Source organism: Triticum aestivum, chromosome 1A (assembly GCF_018294505.1).
Source record: "Triticum aestivum cultivar Chinese Spring chromosome 1A, IWGSC CS RefSeq v2.1, whole genome shotgun sequence".
Classification (NCBI taxonomy): domain Eukaryota; kingdom Viridiplantae; phylum Streptophyta; class Magnoliopsida; order Poales; family Poaceae; genus Triticum; species Triticum aestivum.
In genome coordinates, this window is record NC_057794.1 from 435890977 (window position 1) to 435913940 (window position 22964).

Consider the following 22964-nt stretch of genomic DNA (forward strand, 5'->3'; position numbering starts at 1 on the left):
TGAGGAAGAAGTATATGTTGCTCAACCCCCAGGTTTTGAAGATCCAAAGAATCCTGACAAAGTCTTCAGACTCAACAAGGCCCTCTATGGCCTCAAGCAGGCCCCACGGGCTTGGTATGATACCTTGAAGGAACTCTTCATGAAGAAAGGCTTAAAACCCGGTTCACTCGACCCTATTCTTTCCACTAAATCTTAAGATGGTGAATTGTTTGTGTGCCAAGTATATGTTGATGATATTATCTTTGGTTGTACTAACCAACGTTATAGTGATGAATTTGCCTATATGATGAGTGAAGAATATCAAATGTCTAGTATGGGAGAGTTAAAATTCTTCTTAGGTCTTCAAATTCGTCAACAACACAATGGCATATTCATATCTCAGGAGAAATACCTCAAGGATGTACTGAGGAAATTCGGCATGCAAGACTACAAAGGCGTCAAAATTCCTATGCCCACAAATGGCCATCTGTGCACTGATGAAAATGGTATTGACTTCGATCATAAGGTATACCGCTCCATGATAGGTTCCTTATTATACTTATGTGCATCTAGGACAGATATAATGCTTAGTGTTTGCATGTGTGCCCGATTTCAAGCTGCACCGAAGGAATCACACCATAAGGCTGTGAAGCATATTCTTCGATATCTAGCTCACACACCAACACTTGGATTATGGTACCCCAAGGGCTCAGCTTTTGATCTTGTTGGATATTCTGACTCTGACTATGGTGGTGATCATGTGGATCGCAAGTCAACATCTGGTACATGTCATTTCCTCGGACGATCCTTGGTCTGTTGGTCCTCGAAGAAACAGAACTGCGTATCACTATGTACTGCTGAAGCTGAGTACATTGCCGCTGGTCCTTGCTGTGCCCAATTGCTATGGATGAAGCAAACTCTCAAGGACTACGGCATCAACATGAAGAAGGTGCCTCTCTTCTGTGACAATGAGAGTGCCATCAAGATTGCTCACAACCCAGTTCAGCACTCGAAGACAAATCACATTCAGATTCATCATCATTTTCTTCATGATCATGTGTTGAAGGGCGACATTTCTATTAAGCATGTGAAGACTGAAGAACAGCTAGCCGATATCTTCACAAAGCCCTTGGATGAGAAGAGATTTAGCAAGTTGCGGTGTGAGCTAAATATCCTAGAATCTTTGAATGTTCTTTGAAAATACACTCATCCTAACACTTATGCAAAATTGATGACTTAGATGTGCAACACATGAAGAAATGTTTTACTTCAATCAATGAAGAATAACACTCTTAGTGTGAAGAAATTAACGAAGAATTTGATTCTTAGAACCCTACGATAATTGTACGCGGTGTCTGAAATCATCATTCTTATACGGTGGGTCACGCCACCACCAAAAGTTGAAATTCCTCAAATTATTCATATTCTTCAACTTTGCATAGTCTTCACTGGTTCCGTCGTTTTTCTTCATTGTCTATATATATATGAGTTTATGTCCTCTACAGCATTCACTTATTGCTATTTCTTCAAGTTGGTTTTCTGCTAAGTGAATGTGATCGGACCCTTCCCCTCTATGCTTTACTCAACCCAATCTGTTCACAAATTCTTCATGTGCGTTCTATTTGAAACTCATTCAAAATCTTCACTGTGTCCTTGTCAGCTGAAGAAATTGCGAACGGAACTTTAAAATCTATCTTATCTAAATTTTCGGCTTTGCCGCTCAAACCGTTCTGCATCCCACGATACACTTATCCACTCACCCACGATCTAACACGATCTCCACCTCTCACTACGTGGGTGACACATGTCATGAGAATGAGAAGGGTCAGGGGCACGTTCGTCCAATTTCTTCGGGCGAGCAGTTTTTCACCGTGGCTATAAATACCCCTCCTTCCCTTCCTCACTTCTTTTACTCCGCTCGACCTCTCTCTCTAGCTTGAGCTTCTCAAACCCTAGCGCCGCCGCTACTTCATCGCCGCCGGTGAGGAAGAGCTTCACTGCCTCGACCTCGTCGCCGACGTACTCGCGCCGACCGCGGACATCTTCACTCCGCCGCCGCCGTAGCCGTCTTCCTCCGCCAAGTTAGGGCGTGGAAGATCTGCACAGACGAACTTCACATCTCCTCACTCCAGTTCGTCGTGTTCTTCGTCCAGGGTAAATAAAATTTACTTTTACTGCCCTCGTTGATTCGAATGATTATCTACAAAATCTTCAAAAGTGTTTTTCTTCATATCTTCACACACTGAACACCTCACAAATTCATCTGTTCTTAATTCGTTTCTCTAAGCATCATTTTTCTTCAAGATTCCTCAATTGTGTGGATCTTCGATCTATACAAATCTGGAACCTAAGACAAAGAACGCTTAGTGAAAATCTTCAAGACTCATCTGGTCAAATTCCTCAAACTTGTTCTTTTTGAAAAACCTTTTGAGAACGCATATGACCTCTCCAAATTCCTCGCAACTATACTATGTTCACAGGTACACATGTCAGCTGCTGAATCACTAGGTTCTCATCAACTTAACTCATTTGCAGCATTCCTCGAAGAAAAGTTGCATACTTCTTCAGAGAATTCAATTGTTCAAATTCCTCAACTGAAGAAAATGGCTGATGGTAAAAGGCCACAGAAGGGAGGAAAGAGGCCTGAGGTAAATACAGCGTTTGAAATCCCTGATGACATATATGCTGGGTACTGCACACCTACTGAGGAAACCAAGAATGAGCGGAAAGTGCGCATTCAAAAGGTAGAGAGGAGATGGGCAAGAGAATGCAGGGAGTATAGATATGTCACTCCTAAGTACATGAAGAAATTCGCACTCAATCCTCCATGCCCAAGAGCACCACTGGCACCTGGCCAAATAGCAGATCCCACCAGCCTCAAGCGCGGTGAGGACTATCCTGATGAATGGGTCAAGTGCCAAGCCAAGTTGGCTAAGCAAGCCAGAGAAGCAGTGAGGAAATTTAATGAAGACTCTGCTGCTGCTGCCTCTGCTGAGGCCTTTGCTATCAAGCCAAAGAAGGCTATGTCAAAGAAGCCTGCGCGCAAGCCAAGTGCTTCACCAATAATGCCCTCAAGGCCAAGTTCCTCAGCAATGCCCTCACGGCCAGAATCATCAAAGCCCTCATGGCCAATTCCTCATGCTGCTCCTGTTCCTCCAAAGTCCTCAGCTCCTCCGCCAAAGCCTTCAGCTGTTCCGATCAAATCCTCAGCACCTGTGCATCTCGCTTTGTGCCAAAGGACTGCCGGCATCTCCATTGCCTCAGGTGTCTCAGCTAGTTCCTCAGCTGCACCAAGTTCCTCAGCTAGCCCCTCACTGCTGAAGACAAAGGCCACCGCTGGACGAGGTCCACGCCCAAGTCCTCAAAAGAAGCAAGTTGCTTTCCAAGTGTCGTCTAATGAAGACGAAGCTGATGATGATGAACTTGCAGAAATCATCGGAGACAGGCAAGTCAGGGCCGCTAGAGCCAAAGGATCAGAGGTGCCACTGCTTTTGGATCCCAAGCTGATCCTCGACTACATTGATGATTGGCACAAGGACCCCAACACTCCCTTGCCTGACTTCAAGCTGACTCCTGGCGAAAGTCACATGCTGACCCACTTCATTCAAGAAGAAAAGTGGAAATTTGAGAAGGTCAGGCAGATCAAGAAAGTGCAGTACAAGAAGGAGAAATTTCTGAAGAACAACGTTGTCACTATGACAACTGATGAACTTGTAAAAATCCAATCTGAAATCAAAACCCTCGGCGATGACTTCAAAGCCTACTATGCTGATTGGCAAGGAGCCAAAGTTCGATTTGTAAAGATAACTGAACAGTTCACTTCAAATGTTGCTGCCCCAACGCAACAGGAAATTCCTCAGGCTGAAGCATCTGCTCAGCCTACTAAAGAAAATGCCAGCACCGCTGATGACAATCAGGCTGCTGAAGAAAATGTGAGTTCCAGGGCTGATGACTGCATTCCAGCCGCTGAAGAAATTGCCAGGGCACCCACTAGTGGTCCGCCTGAAGAAACTGAAGAACTCAGGGCAACTGCATCAGTTGTGCCTGAAGAAAATCAACCAGATTCCTCAGCTGCTCCTGTACCAACTTCAACTCCAATCCTTCCATCTGCATCAGATGTGAAGAAGACCAAGGCTGCAGAGCATGCTGTAGTGAAGAAAAGGAAAGCATCAGCTGCTTCAGATTCTTCAGCTCCGAAGAAAATGAAGCCTATGACAAGTTCATTTGCACATCCGATTGATGCTGTTCCCATCTCAACCAGGCCATCAAAGGACCTTGTTCCTTTTGATGAAGAATATGTGATCCCCAGAGGATCTGATGAAGCAACTCATTCTGCTGCTTCGTATGAACCGTTGGATGAAGAAATTGAAGTGGATGCGATCCCTTCAACACCTATCATCTCCTCGCCTATGCCTCAGTTCACAGCTGAAGAGGCTGGCATTGAAGAAATGGAAGATGAAGATGTGGACATTGGTTGCTCCACACCCGTAATCAGTGATGAATTCTGGGAAAGTCAGCATCCAAACTATCCAATGTTCACCCCTTTACAGCAAATTCCTCAGTCCCCCACACAAACTGTTCACATGGGCTCTGAAGAAACTCATCCCACTGCATCTGTCCATGAGGAAAATCCAGCCACTAGCGCTGAAGAAACTGCTGCTGCTGAACAGCCAATGACGTAGACTGCCACTAAGGAGGAACCAGAAATTCCTCAGCCTGAAGAACCTGCGATTGAGATTCCCAAGGTCGTGATGCAACTCACTCACAATCCTCTGCCGAAGCCAAAGGATCCATTCTCACGCAAGCAAAAGTTCAAGGCTGATGATTTCTTCGGCGAGCACGTATTCTTCGAAGATTACAACCCATATGACTCTGCTCGCATTAGGAAGAGGCGTTTCTAGACTGCTAGTCAAGCCAATTTCTATTTCTCAGTGCTGTTCAACAAGGAGAAGATTTTCTACCATGAGCATATTCCTCACGTGGATATGGAATCTCTGTCGTGCTTCGCACCAGTCCTTAGTGTTCTTCACGACGCTGGACTGCTCAACTTCTGCTCTGACATCTGCGATTGGAATGAAGAACTGATTCTTCAATTCTATGCAACGCTGCACATCATTGGAGATGCTGAAGATGTGAATTCATGGGTGCTGGACTGGATGTCTGAAAACACTCACTACACTGCACCAGCCTCTGAATTGCTTCGTGCTCTACCACTCAGTCCTCCCCTTGAAGAAGCTCGTTGCATCTACAGTGAACCTGAGCTCACACATCATTACATGCAAGTGCTGATGAAACCTTTGAAACCAGGTCAAGCACCAAGAACCAAATTCCTCGTGAAGGAATTATTGTACGTGCCCAGAACTGTCTATCGTATTCTTACGAGGACAATCGGTCCTATCAAAGGTCACGACTCATCTGATGAGGAAATTGTTGGCATCATGAAGAATCTGGTATTCAACATCGTTCATGGCATTCTTGTCAATTATCACGATTTCTTCATGAGGACTATGGCCAATGTTGCACTGTCTCCGTTTGAGCTGAAGCCTTATGCACCTTGGATCATGAGATTCCTCAGGACAAGGTCTTCACTCAACTACAAAGCTGATTTCCACAATCATCTCAACTACTTGCCCCCAATTGAAGTCCTCAAGCAGACATATTCCTTAGTTGATGGAAAGGGTAAGGCACCAGCTGTAATTGATGAAGGCATTCGTCCATTGGATGGTCAGTTTCGCAAAGCTGCATCTTATTCCACCAATGAAGACTCTGCCACACATGACTCTGCCAATGCTCCCAAGTCCACTCCTCAAGCCACTGCTCCGCGCGTGATGACAGACCGTGAACTTCTGCTTAGTCTTCACCAGAAGGTGGATCGAAATCACAAATGGGTTAAGCGTCAGTTTGGTTCACTTCTTCACAACATGACTGCCACACACAATGTAGTGAAGAAAAACCACTACTACCTCCATCAAGTCTTCGGTCGCACCTGGGCAATCCTGTCACATCTGTATGGTGAAGAAGATCTGAAGAACATGCACTACAAGGATTTTGGTCTATTGCAACAAAAATTATTGCTACAATTATCTTTTGTTGCAATAAAATGCTATATTTCCACAAAGTTCCAGTTCGTGGTAATAGGATCTACATATTGCCACAATTTCGTTTCATCGCGCTAAGTACTCGTTTTGTTGCAATAGAAGCCATGTATTGCCACAAGCTGCATCATCATTGTAATATGGTAGTGCTATTGCCACAGTCATGTCCCGTTGCGTGAATTGGTCATCTTGTTACAAAAAAGGCTAGGTATTGCAACAAAGTACATAGATACTATTGCAACACCTTCAACATGTGGTGCTAGTCACAAATACTATTGCGACAAAGCATGTATTGGTTGTAATAGGGTGACTTTTTGCCTCACCTTTGTTGCGTTTCAATAACTATTACATATTGCGGCAAATTGAGCATCCATGGTAATACATACAACATAATGCAACAATCCTCTAGTGTTGCCAAAAAGGAGCATGATATTGCAACGATATTCTCTACCGGGCTCCTGATTTTTTCCTTTATTTATTATACTACTTCGCAGGATCTGATTAAAGGGGCGTACTAGTTTATAGAGATATTAACACATTATACCACAACTTGCACCTAAGTTGCATTTTAGTCACATATCTTGCAAAGTGGACATCAGTGGTACCACAACTTGGAGGAATGCTCGCTTACGTGTGTGCGAAGCGTTGCACACTCGCGGACGCCCTTCACTTTAGGGTTTCTTGCACCGCCAGAGTCTCCTCCACTCACCCTACTGACCTCCTCCAGTAGAAGGTCGTGCTCGGCACCCGAAAGATGGCAAGCTCAATGCCCTTCTCACAAAGGTGAGTCATGAGAAATGAGCACCACACATTCTCTTCCTAATTTTTCTGTATCTTGCTTGATGTGATGTATTTATGTGTGTTGTTAATAAAAAAGGAGATTCAATATAAAATTTTATGTGTTAAGTAGAGAAATTGTGCAAGGCTGCATACTAGCTATTTTTAAACACTCCCAGGCTTCATTTGAACAGCTCTTCAACCACCAATTGAGCAGCATAACAGTTGTATCCCAGACTAATTTTCAGCAAGAATTCATCAGTAGATCAACAACACTACACCAAGATATATACAAGGACATATGACACAAGATTTTATTAGGATATAACAAACCATCTCAGTGAGATATATAACAAATGTTTCAAAATGACAACACACAAGTTTCAGCAGCTATACTTGTATAGATTGTTCACACAAAAGACCATAAGTTCAAGGCAGAGTAGTGAAAATAGAAAAAACACTAAAAGACCATAAGTTCATAGCAACAGTGTGTACATAGCATCACTGTTGAAAGGAAAATAGCAACAACACTAAAAGAACAACAACTACTCTTCTCTTCATCACCAAATTGTTAGTGCTGGGCACTAGTTCTTATTCCCATTTGCCACAACATATGACACTATGCAGGCATGCCCTTGTTTCAACTTGTTTTATATCAGATTAAACTTCAGGAGAGATGTTTCTCGTAGGTAAGCATCATAACAGTTCAGGAACTTATACTCATGGCTTACACATGTGAACAACACCTTACCAAGAAATTAAAAACTATACAAAGAACCCCTAGTCATCATCCAATTCTTCTTGTCCCAAAGGAGCAACATGACCATCATTTACGTAAGCCTCATCATCATTCGTATCATCATCAGATTCGAATTGGACATCATCAAACTCAATAGGTTTTATATTTTCTATGACTGAAACATCAATGTTGGATCCTTCGTCATCATTTCTACACCAACTAGTGATTTCTTCAGGTACTGTAATTTTTGGCATTGTAATTTCTGCATCGACGACATCCAGTACATCTGCCTCACCACCCTCATCGGCTTCAACAGCTTCATCAAGGCCTACACCATTTAAAACAGAAGGAGCAAACAAATTTCGTGGATTCATTTTAATAATATCTACCCAATCAGGGTTCTTCACATCTCTCACATAGAAAACCTGTTGAGCTTGGAGGCCTAGAATGTAAGGGTCTCCCTGGAATTGGTGTATGTCAAGGTCAATAATTCCATTTTTGTCCTTCTTATACCCCTTACTCTCAGTTCTGTTCGCGGGAGGCACATCAAACCAGTCACACTAGAATAGAACAACCTCCTTATTAGGAGGAATGTCAAGAAATATGATTTTCTTGATCACCCCGTAATAATCAATATTTCCTGTGTTTGCATCGCCCTTGACTATGATGCCACTATTTTGGGTACTCAAGTCCTGCTCTATATAGGAATTCCGAAAGAAATATCCATTAAGAACTGTACGGTTGTATACTCGAGCTAGGTGATCAGGTCCTTTAGCTAGTGCATAAATAAGATTGCTGACCTTCCCATCATTGTGGAGTTCTGTGATCTATTTCATGGAATAGAATATGTGTGAGTGTACTGCACAATGTTGGTACGTTATTACAAGGAACATTAGTGAAAATGCAAAAGAAAATTACCCGTCTCTCAAACCAACAAACAAACTCTTCCTTGTGCTGCTTTTTAGGATTAGGAGAATTGTTCCTTATGAGCTCCTCAAGATGTTCACTTCAAAGAGAAATTATTGTTAGTTGAACATGAAAGTATTAAAGCATATCATGATGTGAAATAAAAATATAAGTATCCTTACTCAATCCATGGCGCGGTTTCCTCACAGTTTGTTATTATGAAATGCCTCGTTTAATTAATATCAGCCAAAGACAATGATTCACAAACAAAACCTTTCTTGGAGTAATCAACTGTACTCATTATGCTAATCCCTGTTGGTGATTGATCTGTACCTCCGTCTTCATGACGTTTGGACTGACTTCGCTTGGTAGGCATTCCATCAATGAATCGACTGCAAAAAGTCATGCACTCTTCAAGTATGTACCCCTCTACTATAGAACCTTCTGGTTGAGCCTTGTTACGCACATATCCTTTGAGCGTACGCAAGTATCGCTCAATTGGATACATCCATCTGTACAAGATAGGCCCTCCCAATCGGGCCTCTTCAGCAAGATAAATTGGGAGATGCATCATAATATCAAAGAATGCTGGTGGAAAGATCATCTCAAGCTGACATAGAGTTTCTGGAATTGTTTTGCTCAACCTCTCCAAATCTTCATCCCTTAACTCTTTGGAGCATAAATCAGAAAAGAATTTACTCAGCTGAAGCAATGGGTTAACAACATTCTCTAGCAAAAGCTTGCGCAATGCAATAGGAAGAAGTTTCTGAAATATAACATGACAGTCATGAGTTTTGAGTCCACTAATCTTGCACTGATCGAGGACTACACATCGCTTAATGTGTGAAGCATAGCCATCAGGCATCTTAATGCTCTGCAGAAACTTGAAAGCATTATCTTTTCTTCCTTTTTTAAAGTATAGCAACCTTTCTTTATGTCATACTTATGCTTGCCAGGCTTTGGATGTTGGTCCTTCCTTAATTTTAGGTCTTGTAAATCAAGACGAGCCTTCACACCATCCTTTGATTTCTTATCCATCTCAAGCAAAGTCCCCACAATGCTGTCACAAATGTTCTTCTCGATGTGCATAACATTCAAATTGTGCCTAACGAGCAAGTTCTTCCAATATGGGAGCTGGAAAAATACACTTTTCTTCCGCCAGTTATGCCAACTACTAGTTTCCGGTCGCTTTCTCTTATTTGACCGTCCAAATGGTGCATGCTGAATGCTATCAAGTTCCCACAGAACTTGTTCACCTGTAAGTGCCACTGGAGCTTCTCTATTATCTGCCTTGTTGTTGAACAAACACTTGTTTCGACGCCATTTGTGGGTCCTGGGCAGAAAACATCGGTGTCCCATGTAGCAATGCTTTCGACCATACTTGACCCATAAAAAATCCGTATGTTTGTGGCAATACGGGCATGCTAGCTTGCCTTTTGTGCTCCAACCACTCCGCATTGTGTAAGCTGGGTAGTCACTAATGGTCCACAACAAGCATGCATACATCTGGAATTTTTTTTAGTTGCAGCATCATATGTCTCAACACCATCCTCCCATAATAGAACATCCAGTTCATCAATCAAGGGCTGCATTATAGTCAATAGCATCACTAGCTGCATTACAAGACAAGACAACATGGATACATACATACTAGTATTACTGTCACATGGTAAAGCAAACATTTATCTATACATTGTAAAGCAAAATTTGTTGATGGAAGAAGAAATAGTATTACTGTCACATGGTAGTATATGTGACATGAGGGTAAATAGTTTCAGTTTCGTAGTTGGCTAGATCATGCAAAAACAGAAATTCAGAGAGAGTCAGTGATGAGAAAATTTGCCATTTGCTTTGTTTGTCCACCACCTGCATCATGATCTGCTCTTGTGCTCAAGAACATAGCATAAGGGGCAAAGCAAAACATCTGCTCTTCTGCATCTTCTTCCATGTTCGGGCCCCTTATGAGAGTATTGATCATGTAACATAGCATAAGTAGTCATAGGATCAAGCAAAACAAAACAAAATAGTAGACAACAAAGGTAAATGGTTTAGAAATAGGACTGTATTTTTGGTACTATTCTGATTAATCGAACACACAGCCAAGTACTAGAAAGTGAAACAGGATTCAGCCGCTCATAACTACTCATACAGGAAATCAAGATCACTGGGTAGCATACTAAGTATTCTCACAGTAATTTTTCACCAATTAACCCATGTCCATGCAACGATTCACAGGGTCATATGCAGATCAAACCAAAACAGTACAGAGTTTCAGAGATTTACAACTAGAAAAGATCTTCCGCGTGAAAGGCTTGAGGTCTTGTGCATGATCCTTGAAGAAGAGAAGCAGAAGAGGATCCTTGGGGAAGATCGGCAGCATGGTGAAGAGGAGCAGCAGCGGTCGTCGGTCAGGGGCGGCAGGGAGGGCCCCCGAGGATTCAAGCTCCCCCGCCTCCCTGGTGAAACGCGCCGTCAGGGAGGACAGGCCGCCGCCGCCAACCTCCCGAAACCCTCTTCTCACCTCCCTCTTCGTTTGATCCGATCTCTCCCCTTTCTCTTTTCTTGGTTCGATCTGGTGTCTCCCCTGTCTGTCTATTCTGGCTTCGGTCTTTTTTTAGGGGCGAGAGAAAGGAAGTCGCCCCTTCCTTCGATCCCCTCCTCTGGTTTGTGGTTCAGCCGCACGTGGGATCAGACGACCCGTCTGGTGGGTCGCGCCACTGCGTGCTTCGATCGCCCGGGTGACCAGACACGCTATCTGGTGCAGCGCATGACCTCTTCTTCTGTATATTACTTTGTTTATTAAGGTCGGATAGCGTATATTACTGAAATATGTCCATGCAAAAAAATAAAAATTACTGAAGTATGTGATTAACGTGGCCTTCTTTTTTTGTTTGAAAGAAGATAGTAATTCTATCGACCAAACTTTGATTATCTGCAACTTTTAAACCACAAGTCCAAATGATCTCATTATTTTTTGCATTTTTTTAAATTAAACTGATATTTATATAGTAATTTGGTTGCATAATTTTGCCTACTTAAGTAGTGTAAAGTAGCATATGTCGGCCAACAATCGGCACGTATCAACGTCCTACACCACCCATGTGATCACTAACATCGCCTCCGATGATCGGGTCACCCTCGACGACCGGGTCGACTCCGGTCACGGCTCCGTCGAAAGCTTCCAAGACCGTGTGCTCCATTCCCGAGCTCTCCGTCCTCCGACAGGCGTGCCTGGTATGCCTCCTCCTCTTCCTCCACCTTGCGCCGCTCTTCCTCCTCGCTTTCATGGAGGGAAGACGCCTGCCAAGGCGGGGGGAGCGCGTGCGAAGGGGCGGCGGGGGCCTTGCCCTTCTCCTTGACTGAGAAGAAGCCAGAAGCCCAAGGTGGCTAGGTTTGTCACGGGGGACCAGAGGGGTGGCTATATGAGGACGGGCGTCTGGAAGAGGTTGAGGACTAACATGTATTTTGCTGTTTTCATCCTAATGCAATAATTATTGGGCATCACTGAGGAGTAGCGACAATAGAGGCATAAAGAGATAGCGGAAATTAGGCACCGTGAAATATTTTAAGAGATTTGTTTATGTCGTCGGTGTGTGCACGGGGGATGATTTTTTTCCTCACGTTGCAATACACGGGCATGTTTTCTAGTGAATACATAAAGAAAAGACAAGGTGTTGGCCTTATCTGAATACATTTTTTTAACAAATGTGTGATATGCCAATAAGTGAATCTCAAAACTAAATTTGTTTTGGTTAATAATTGACATTGTTGAATCTCTATTATTTTTGTTAAAACAAGAGCAACATGATTATGTTGGACCTACTGTGGCATGGAGGACCCTCCCGAGTCGCCCTCGCGGGCGACGGGAGAGATCGCTAGCCGCCTCCCGCTCCTCCCCTCCCCTACTGCCGCTAGAGGGTGTGACTAGGTGAAGCCCGGCTAGCGACGGCGGCGGCAGGGCTCGTTCGCCCCCCCCCTTGCTTGTGGATCCGATGTAGAAGGGATCCAACAAGCAAAGGCGTCGCGATGTAGGGTTGTTTTATTTACATAGTTGAATCTCTATGCTTATCATTTGAACAAAAGCGACATAATTATGTTGGATCAACTCTGGCATGGACAAACCCTCGACGGGTTGTCCGGTAAAATGAAAGATGATGAGATCACCCCATCTAAAGATCGGGGCTGACATAGATCAACTGTCTCAACGATCCATCCCCTCAGTACTTATGTTTTGAGACAAGAGTATAACCTAATAGTTTTAAAGTGAGGGGCACGTGATGTCTCTGTGACATGTAGTTCAGAGCAGGCCAAATTTCTACTACTTTGACCAATAGTTCACCAAGGCACAAATTTTTGACATATCCAACCTAAGTGTAGATTGATGAAACTACACCTTCCTAATTGGCTGCGGGTGGTTGGCGGACCGGGGTTGCGGCGGAGGGGTTGAAGCAGCGTGGTACATCACCTACACAGTCCGTCCACTGGTTGACGGTGAAGGCATCCGTGGACGGCGTGTTCCTCCCGCTCTTTCTATCTTACTTCGGGTGAAAACTTGATCTTCGGATCGGACGGTAGCGACGTTCGTGGTCGTTCCATTCCTGGAGCATCGTCTTGGAGACCTCGGTCCGGCATGTCCGTCGCACATCTTTCAAGATGATCGCTCCTCGTGCTGGTGCTTTCCGTCGGCTCTAAGCAGATCCCTTTTTTGCACATCTTATAGGTGCTTTGGTAGTCGTTGAGCTTGTGTGTCGGTGCCCGGCATTTGTGTATCTTGCTCTGGGTGTGTGTGGCATCCATTTGTATCGGTTGCTTCGATGTATGTGATGGTTGTTTTACAATATAAACAGGGAAACTTTTTTTCTTTCGTTAATTGGCTTTCTCAAATGACGATGACTATACAAATATCAATGACGAGAACGTTACAGGGGAGGGCGTCGAATAGCCCCTTCACAATTCTCGGATTTGGTGTTTTTTTCACCACAATATAACTTTTTACTAATAAATATTAGTATTCCCTCCATCTCGAAATATATTTACAATCTAGAAAATTTCCTCAAAAAATAATTACTTTTTTAAAACAAAAAGAATTACTTTCCCACCACCTAATTTAGTTGTACTGTTGTTTGCGCCAATATTTTTTAACCTCCCGCTAAAAGTCCCAAATTAGCGTCTTTGTTCGCACCAAAAAATTAGCTTCCCGCTAAATACCTTCATAACAACCCATGAATATATAATTGTACACCAAATCATGGCGTCTTCATGGGCGATTGGATCTGAGCTCTCGTCTCTGTTCATCTGTGCTGCCAGCGTCATGACGGCATCAACAGAGCGAACCATAGCAGCTGCACGGCATCAGGTTAGTCCTCCCGATCTCCTCCCTCGCTGAAAAATCCAATCCCCCTGGATCCCCCCCTCCCTCTCCTCTGCGCCCGCCTCCGTCCGGGATCAAACCTCCCTCCCCCGCGAGCTCCTCCTTGATGCGCGGCTCTCTCGATCCCGATCCTTTCAGAGGGGCTGCCCTTCTCTCCACGCTCGCCGCTTGGTCGTAGAGAAGAAGTCCGGGCAGGGAGCATGGCCGCCGCCGGTGGCATTTTCCCATCGTGCCTCAATTTGGCCGCCTCGGCGGAGGCGCTCGCGGCCTGGAGGGTTGGTGGAGCGCCTCACCTTGGCCTGGAGGCTGGCCGCCATGGAGCTCATCTCGGCCTAGAACTGGGGTCGGCGTCGTGACGTGGTTGCCAGGCGTTGGTTGCTGCCTCACCCGACCCTAGCGTGCTTGCAGGCCTCTCCGGCATCTCTGCTCCTGGTTCGCTCTGTTTCCTGGTGGAGGCCAAAGGGGGTCATGGCCCCCCCTCCAAAACTGTATTTTGTTACTGATTACTAAGCGTTTTGGTGCAGCCCATCCGTGGATCATCTCTTGCCAATTTAATTGTTATCTACATTGGTTTTTGAGCATTAGATCCATTAACTGAAAGGTATAGACGTACTCTGTATGTACAAAGCTTGTGTTGTTAAGATGACAAATCGACGACTGCGAAATGTTCGATTACCTTGTAAATTCATGTCATTCGTATATGTTTTTATGCATATTTTTCTGCCAGTTAAAAATTGCCCCCACCCCCTATAGCTTGTCACAGTACGCCACTGGCTGTTTGAGCACCACTATGTAGATATTAGATGATATATGTGCGTCACAGAGCAGAGGATTCATGTTTAGTCATCCTCTGCATTGCATTTGATTCAAATTACTATAAGATGATTTTTAATAGATATTTGGTCTTACACGAGTCACATAGGAAATGTTTTTTCCTATTGATTCAGAGTAGTATTTTCATGAACAACCTATCACTGATACATCGCCTTTCATGTTCATTCACATATGCTTAATACTTCTGGATAACGTACTTCAAGAGAACCTAGGGTTCAGGTTTAGTGCATCCTCTGCATGTTATTCAGACCACTATAATATGAGTTTTTAATAGATATTTTGTTTTTATTGCTTTCTTATATCGTGTTGCGCCTTATCTAGTTGGAATAATCAACATAGATTTATACTTTTTGCCGTCTCATTTAGCTTGAAATCAACTCGACATCGTTACAAGCTGAGCATGAGTCATGTTCTACAGCTTGACCTTGAGCTTCATTCAGTTTGAGCTGCCTCAAATTTTAATATGAGTTAAACTGACTTGATTTTATGCCAGCTTAATGTATTGCGTTTCTTCTTAAATTGACTCAAAATTTTATGTCTGTTTTACCTACACAAGGGCACAATGATGAATTTTCCGGAGGATGCTCCTGGTACACAACATCCTTACTTCATAATCACCTATCTGAATGGTGCAAAACATCAATGCTTTGTTAATGCTAAGTCCCATGATTGTTTTTGTGTGCATTAAAGAAAGGCTATGTTCTCTTAACAAGGATGGAAAGTATAACGGCATACAAAAACCAACATGGACAACCCAGATCTGGTAAATTATTTAGCATTTGCTATAATGCATAAAATCTTGGTGTGGGTTAAATAGCTAAACCTTCAAGACTACTAAATCTTTTACAGGAACTCTAGAACAATCTGACACTCCAGTGTCTGCTAATGACAGGTGTTCCCTTGCTGAATGGCCATCCCATGCTCACCGCAACCGTGCACTACTACAGGATGGTACTTGCTTTCGTTTACATTTGTGTCATCATTTCTTACAATCTAATACCGAGTAATACAATTTTTCTTGTATGATTTGGGTTGTAGAAGCTGGTGGACAGAAGAAGAAAGGGAGAGGTGTTCTAAAAGGTTTTAAAGCATCTAAAAAGAGTTTTGCCAATGGATCTGCAAAGCTAAATATTACATTCTCTGAAAAATTGGGTGGTACGGTAGGAATGAACTATCGTTCGTTCAAGGATGACGTGGTAGTCATAATGAAAAGAAAGTTACCACTCATTGGAGTGAGGACGTGGTCGGACATTCACCCTACCATTCATCGACTCATTATTGCAGATATGATAGTGCGTACAACCTTTTTCACATGTGTTATCTTATTTTACCATCGATAATGCACTGCTTATGTATATTTATTTGTAATATGCTTTACAGGATAGATGGGACCTGGAAGATACACCAGAAACAGAAGAAAAAGTTCTCAAAATTGCGAAAGAGCTATATAGAGGCTGGCGATCAAATCTAAGCTCCACTTACAAGGCATACAAAACAGATGCAGCTAGATTGGCTAATCTGTCGGAAGATTTGCAACCAGAAGAGTGGGAATGGATGATTGAGTACTTTGGCACTGATTCAAAATTTCAGGTTATCTCTAAGATCACAGTTTGTCTATTATGTGTTAAGATAAAATGGCTAGTCTCACTGGTTATATTTGGTTTCAATGAATTGATAGGATTGCAGCCAGAAGAACGCCGATAACCGTAAGAAATAGAAGACAAAACACATAATCGGATCAAAATCTTACTCGCAAGTTAGTTTTGAGAAGGTATGAGTCCAACTAAATATGTATGCCTCGCTGCTAAATATGGTGTCATGTTTCAAGCATCTTATTGGTATATTACTTGCAGAGAAACTTGGAAACTAGAGAAGAGCCAGATTGTATTGCTCTTAGGGAACTCACCCACATGAATGATGGAACATGGTCTAGCACAGATTCCCAGAAAGTTTACGTGAGTACACAACCTTTTGGTTATTCTATAGTTAGTCAATAATGTGCATTCGGCATGTTTCATCATCAGATGCGATTATTCTTGCATTGGACTGTGTTATTCTTGTTTCATCTTTTATAGTGTCAATATTGATGCTGCACCTATAATTGTTACTTCCATTTTTAGGAAAAAGCACTTGAAGAGGTTAAAATCAAAGAAACTGAAGGACCACTTTCAAGTGAGCAGAAAAACAATATTTTCCAGACCGCTTACAAAGACACTTTGGAATGCAAGTCATCACAGCCTCGTGGGTACGGATACATGGCGAAAACTTCAACTGGTTTTGAAAAGTTTAATATCTAGATCGAAGAGCAAGCTCGTGCTACAGCAGCCACCCAGGAGCGAAACTCTCAGCTCAGCCAGCAGGCCAACGAATTAAACGTGCAAACACACAAGAGAGGGTTAACTTGGAGCGCGCTGAGAGAGAACAACTTGAGGGAGGTTAAAAGAAGAGTGTGCTAAAAGGGAAAGATTGTTGCAAGAGGAGCGAACATCAAGACTGGAATTTGAAAAAAAACATGATGGCAAAGTTTGTAGAATTGAGCCAACAAATGGGAACCCAACAGGTGATTACAGTCATATGCTTCCAACCTTGTAAGATTTATGTTGCTTACTTGCATTGCTAAAAGTGCACTTCTATTTACAGATGCCTACGAAGAGGGTTGACAAAGAAAATAGTAATCCAAACTTGCAAAATATTCTTCTACAGAGATCTAGTCCTAATAAGACTCCAGGTTCAAGGCCAGCTGCTATTTCTTCAAATGCGCTCATACAAGCTGCAACAAGGCATTCTCGAATGTTTAAAGCAATGGTAAGTCACAACCTTGCTTTCTCTTTATGTTTACCTGCATTTTATACGTCATTGGTCTTCATAATTAGCTAGCTGATTCTTCTCTTTGACCATGTGTTGTTGCTGCATCGAGTCACAACTTAAATGAAAAAGGAATATGTGCTAGCTAGGGACAAGAACTTAACTGAAACTATACATCTAGTCATAACTTAAATCAATAGCAGAAGCTTTTAGTAGATGTACGATCGGACGATGGCACCATTCTGTATGCACGAGCAGGATGTCATGAGCATGCGCGTGATGCCTTCGCTGATGAGTCCACTACAATGTCCCATGCAGAATCTCTTGCCACTGATATGGGGGTTGTGAGGGTTGTTTTTTAAACAGACTCACAACTCCTGATGGAAGCACTTAATATCAATAAGGTAGACTTGTCAGCCCATGCTGCTATTATTGAGGATACCAAGTACGCGCTCAAATTATGGTTTTCTTATTATGAAATAAATGTATGTCGTCGCTCGGCAAACTCTGTTACTCATGGGCTTCCTAGTCTTGGTAGGATGTTAGAACCTAACCACTATTTGGAATGGGAGGCCGATGTACCAGCCCTTGTGGCTGCCTGTGCTTTGGGTGATTCAGCCCGACACCGTTAAGTTAAAAGCAATGTTTTTTTCTCAAAAAAGAAGCTTTTAGTAGATGTACTTGTGGTTATGCTTCAGATATTTACACTTGTATAGTTGTTATGATCCCTTAGTTACATGCTTGCTGACACAGTATTAGTCCAGTTAGTCTGGCGATAGTTTTTTTACAATGGGGCTGGAATAATTGTATGATGTATGTTATGTTCGACTAATTAAGTAGAACTTTTTTATTTCTTGATTGCAGGATCCAAAGAACTAGCTAGACTGGAGTCTAGATCAAGGGCAGTTTAGTCTTCGAAGTTAATTAGGATGGCTAAATTACATTTGAGTTTCATTTTATGGATATTTTCTATGAGAATTATGAATTTTATGAATCTGCATATTATACGTATGGTTTTGAATATTGTAATCGAAATCCTGTATTTTTTTACGGTTGCAATAGACTATTACCACAACCCACTTTCGGTTGCCACATGCTAGCACCACTAACAAATATAGTGTTGTGTTATATCTCATTCGCTACGCCTATCTGTTTTGTTGCACTAGGATGTTGCAACGGAGCACTTTATATTGTTGTAATAGCTTGGCGTCACAAAAAAATATCATGATGTGATAACAGTTTGGCGCCACCAAAGTAAGTTTGTTGAAATAGAGTATCGCCACTGAAAGTATAAATTGTCGCAATAATTTCTCGCTACAAAGTTTTTACCTGTTGTGATACCTATTTATCACCATAAAAACAAGTATGTTGCAATTTTCTATTACGACGATTCGAATATTTGTTGCCATAAGTTAATGCCACAAGGGCGGTGGGTCGTGGCAACATGCCTAATGCCACGAAAACAAGGATTTTTGCCATAGTTTATTGTCACAAGTATAGTGGGTTGTGGCAACATGCCTAATGCCACGAAAACACGGTTGTTGTCATAGTTTGTTGCCATAATTGACTATTGCCACGGAAGAGTATTGCGCCATGAAATGGCCGTCGTTGGCAAAGGTTGTTGCCACAAATGTCTATCGCTACGAGATATTAGTCTCCACAATTCATTACATGTTGCATTAAAGCTATCTCCACAAATCAAATTGTGGCATCAGGTGAGTGTTGCCACGGGAAAACATGTGGCAACTTCCCGCATGGTTGTTGCAATAGCACACTTTATTGCCACAATTGCTTTTTCGTGGTAATAACCTATTACCATGTGTCCAGTCGCAACGGCTGCCAACGAATGTCGTTTCGTCGCAATAGGTACTTATCGCCACGAAACAACATGTATTGCAACAAACGATTTTGTTACAATAGACCCGGATCCTTGTAGTGATGGGTCTTAATGAAGATTTTGACTGGTCTGCACCTCCACCGAAGAAATTCTAGAAGGTCAAGGTTCCTTCTCTGGTGGCCAGCTCATATTCTTCATCGCGCGACACTAATGAACATGAAGATTTGGACGACACTGCGGCAGGCCCTACATCAACCAACGACCCCAACAACGCTGGCGCTCCTTCATCAACATGATTATCTTCAGGGGCGTTAGTCCTCATTTTCGATCCTTTTGGTCATTCGATGACAAAGGGGGAGAAATATGAGTTAGTCTTCAAGCGGGTCTGTTGGGGAACGTAGCAGAATTTTAAAATTTTCTACGCATCACCAAGATCAATCTATGGAGTCATCTAGCAACGAGGGAGAGAGCAGTGCATCTACATACCCTTGTAGATCACGAGCGGAAGCGTTCAAGAGAACGGGGTTGATGGAGTCGTACTCGTCGTGATCCAAATCACCGAAGATCCTAGCGCCGAACGGACGGCACCTCCGCGTTCAACACACGTACGGAGCGAGGACGTCTCCCGCGCCTTGATCTAGCAAGGAGGAGGGAGAGTTTGAGGAAGAGGGCTCCAACAGCAGCACGACAGCGTGGTGGTGGTGAAGCTGCAGTACTCCAGCAGGGCTTCGCCAAGCTCTTATGGAGGAGGAGAGGTGTTGGGGAGGGGAGGGGCTGCTCCTTGGATGTTGTGTGCAGCCCTCCCCTCACACCTCTATTTATAGGGGAAGGGGGAAGGGGGCCGGCCCCCTCTAGATGAGATCTAGAGGGGGGCGGCGGCCAAGGGGAGGGGGGCTTGCCCCCCAAGCAAGGGGGCGCCCCCCTTAGGGTTTCCCCCAACCCTAGGCGCATGGGCCCTAGGGGGGTATGGCGCACCAGCCCACTTGGGCTGGTTCCCTTCTCCATACAGCCCATAAGGCCCTCCGGAAGAGGCGGCCCCTCCCGGTGGACCTCGGAACCCCTCCGGTGGCCCCGGTACAATACCGATATGCCCCCGAACCTTTCCGGCGACCGTATGACAACTTCCCATATATAAATCTTTACCTCCGGATCATTCCGGAACTCCTCGTGACGTCTGGGATCTCATCCGGGACTCTTAACAACATTCGGTAATCACATACAAGTCTTCCTAACAACCCTAGCATCACTGAACCGTAAGTGTGTAGACCCTACGGGTTTGGGAGACATGCATACATGACCAAGACGACTCTCCGGTCAATAACCAACAGCGGGATCTGGATACCCATGTTGTCTCCCACATGCTCCACGATGATCTCATCGGATTAACCATGATGTCGAGGATTCAATCAATCCGTATACAATTCCCTTTGTCAATCAGTATGTTACTTGCCCGAGACTCGATCATCGGTATCCCAATACCTTGTTCAGTCTCGTTACCGGCAAGTCACTTTACTCGTACCGTAATGCATGATCCCGTGATCAACCACTTGATCACATTGAGCTCATTATGATGATGCATTACTGAGTGGGCCCAGAGATACCTCTCCATCATATGGAGTGACAAATCCCAGTCTCGATTCGTGCCAACCCAACAGACACTTTCGGAGATACCTATAATGTACCTTTATAGTCACCCAGTTACGTTGTGACGTTTGGCACACCCAAGGCACTCCTACGGTATCCGGGAGTTGCACAATCTCATGGTCTAAGGAAATGATACTTGACATTCAGAAAAGCTGCAGCAAATGAACTACACGATCTGTGAGCTAAGCTTAGGATTGGGTCTTGTCCATCACATCATTCTCCTAATGATGTGATCACGTTATCAATGACATCCAATGTCCATAGTCAGGAAACCATGACTATCTTTTGATCAACGAGCTAGTCAACTAGAGGCTCACTAGGGACGTGTTGTGGTCTATGTATTCACACATGTATTACGATTTCCGGATAACACAATTATAGCATGAACAATAGACAATTATCATGAACAATGAAATATAATAATAACCATTTTATTATTGCCTCTAGGGCATATTTCCAACAGTCTCCCACTTGCACTAGAGTCAATATTCTAGTTACATTGTGATGAATCGAACACCCATGCAGTTCTGGTGTTGATCATGTTTTGCTCTAGGGAGAGGTTTAGTCAACGAATCTGCTACATTCAGGTCCGTATGTACTTTACAAATCTCTATGTCTCCATTTTGAACACTTTCACGAATGGAGTTGAAGCGACGCTTGATATGCCTGGTCTTCCTGTGAAACCTGGGCTCCTTGGCAAGGGCAATAGCTCCAGTGTTGTCACAGAAGAGGGTCATCGGGCCCGACGCATTGGGTATGACTCCTAGGTCGATAATGAACTACTTCACCCAGACTGCTTCTTGTGCTGCCTCCGAGGCTGCCATGTACTCCGCTTCACATGTAGATCCCGCCACAACGCTTTGCTTGCAACTGCACCAGTGTAGCGACCTGACCCGAATGGATCAAGTCTCTGTGCTTAAGTGTCATCCCTGGATCGGTATGCTGACACACATAGTACTCGAGGATTTATAACAGAGGTAAATCACATGTATAAAATAACGTAAATACTATTACCTCAATCCAAAATAGCGGAAGTAACAAGGTTGTGGATTCCCATCAACACCAACGACAAAGTTGAGTGTAGAAATCGTAACCCTAACGTATCTCTTACTCGTCGTAAGATAATCCTGCAACATGAGATGTTGCAGCCATAGAGGGTCAGTACATTGAATGTACTGGCAAATTCACACCATAGAGAAAATGATGAACAATGGCTATCACTATATGCATATATGGCTGGTGGAAAAGCTCTATGGTTATAATGTTTTTGCGAAAAGCCAATTTTTTCCTACTGCAAAGGAATACATTTATTTAACTATCATGGTGGTTGTTAAACATTGAGAATGGTTGACAGCATTCTCAATCCCAATTAAGTAACATCATTAAACCCAACAAAATTGAGTTGAAGTAACATGATGAGATCAACAGGATAATCCAAGAACTAGATACTCAAGATGTCCATAACCGGGGACACGGCTAACCATGATTAGTTTATTACACTCTGCAGAGGTTTGCGCACTTTTCCCCACAAGACTCGATCTCCTCCGTTGGATTTCTCGCACTACATGGTGTTTGAGAAACGGATGACCGAGACATAGTCTTTCAGAAGCGTTTGCACCTTACGATGGGTAGACCGTACCACCTACAACCCCTACATCTGCTAGTCTACCACTGTAAGAGTTCACACGACTTAATCAACTATGCTAGAGCCCATAATAGCTTGTGGCTGCACAAGGAAGTTTCTAGCATGAATAATCTTATGACCCCTTTGAGCCTGGGTGGCGGACCGTAGGATGATCACATGGTATATCCCAGGGATCTCCTAGGACAACACTGGTATATCCCCAGGTGTCCAGGCAAGTCCACTAGTATATCCCCAGGGTGCCCCTAGCAATCCACCCAGATGTGTGTTTAAGTTGCCACCTTAAGTAAACCGTTAATTAACAATCTCACATTTGTCATGGATACTCTCAAAAC

The 22964-nt window shown here is 43.4% G+C and overlaps 1 long non-coding RNA gene across 1 annotated transcript; it reads left to right on the forward strand.

Moving 5' to 3' along the window:
- The first annotated feature begins 15814 nt into the window (after nt 1-15814).
- On the forward strand, nt 15815-16143 carry LOC123143734 (uncharacterized). Its single transcript, XR_006471013.1, has 2 exons — nt 15815-15993; nt 16082-16143. It is a non-coding gene; the product is annotated as an uncharacterized lncRNA (long non-coding RNA).
- The last annotated feature ends 6821 nt before the right edge of the window (nt 16144-22964 follow it).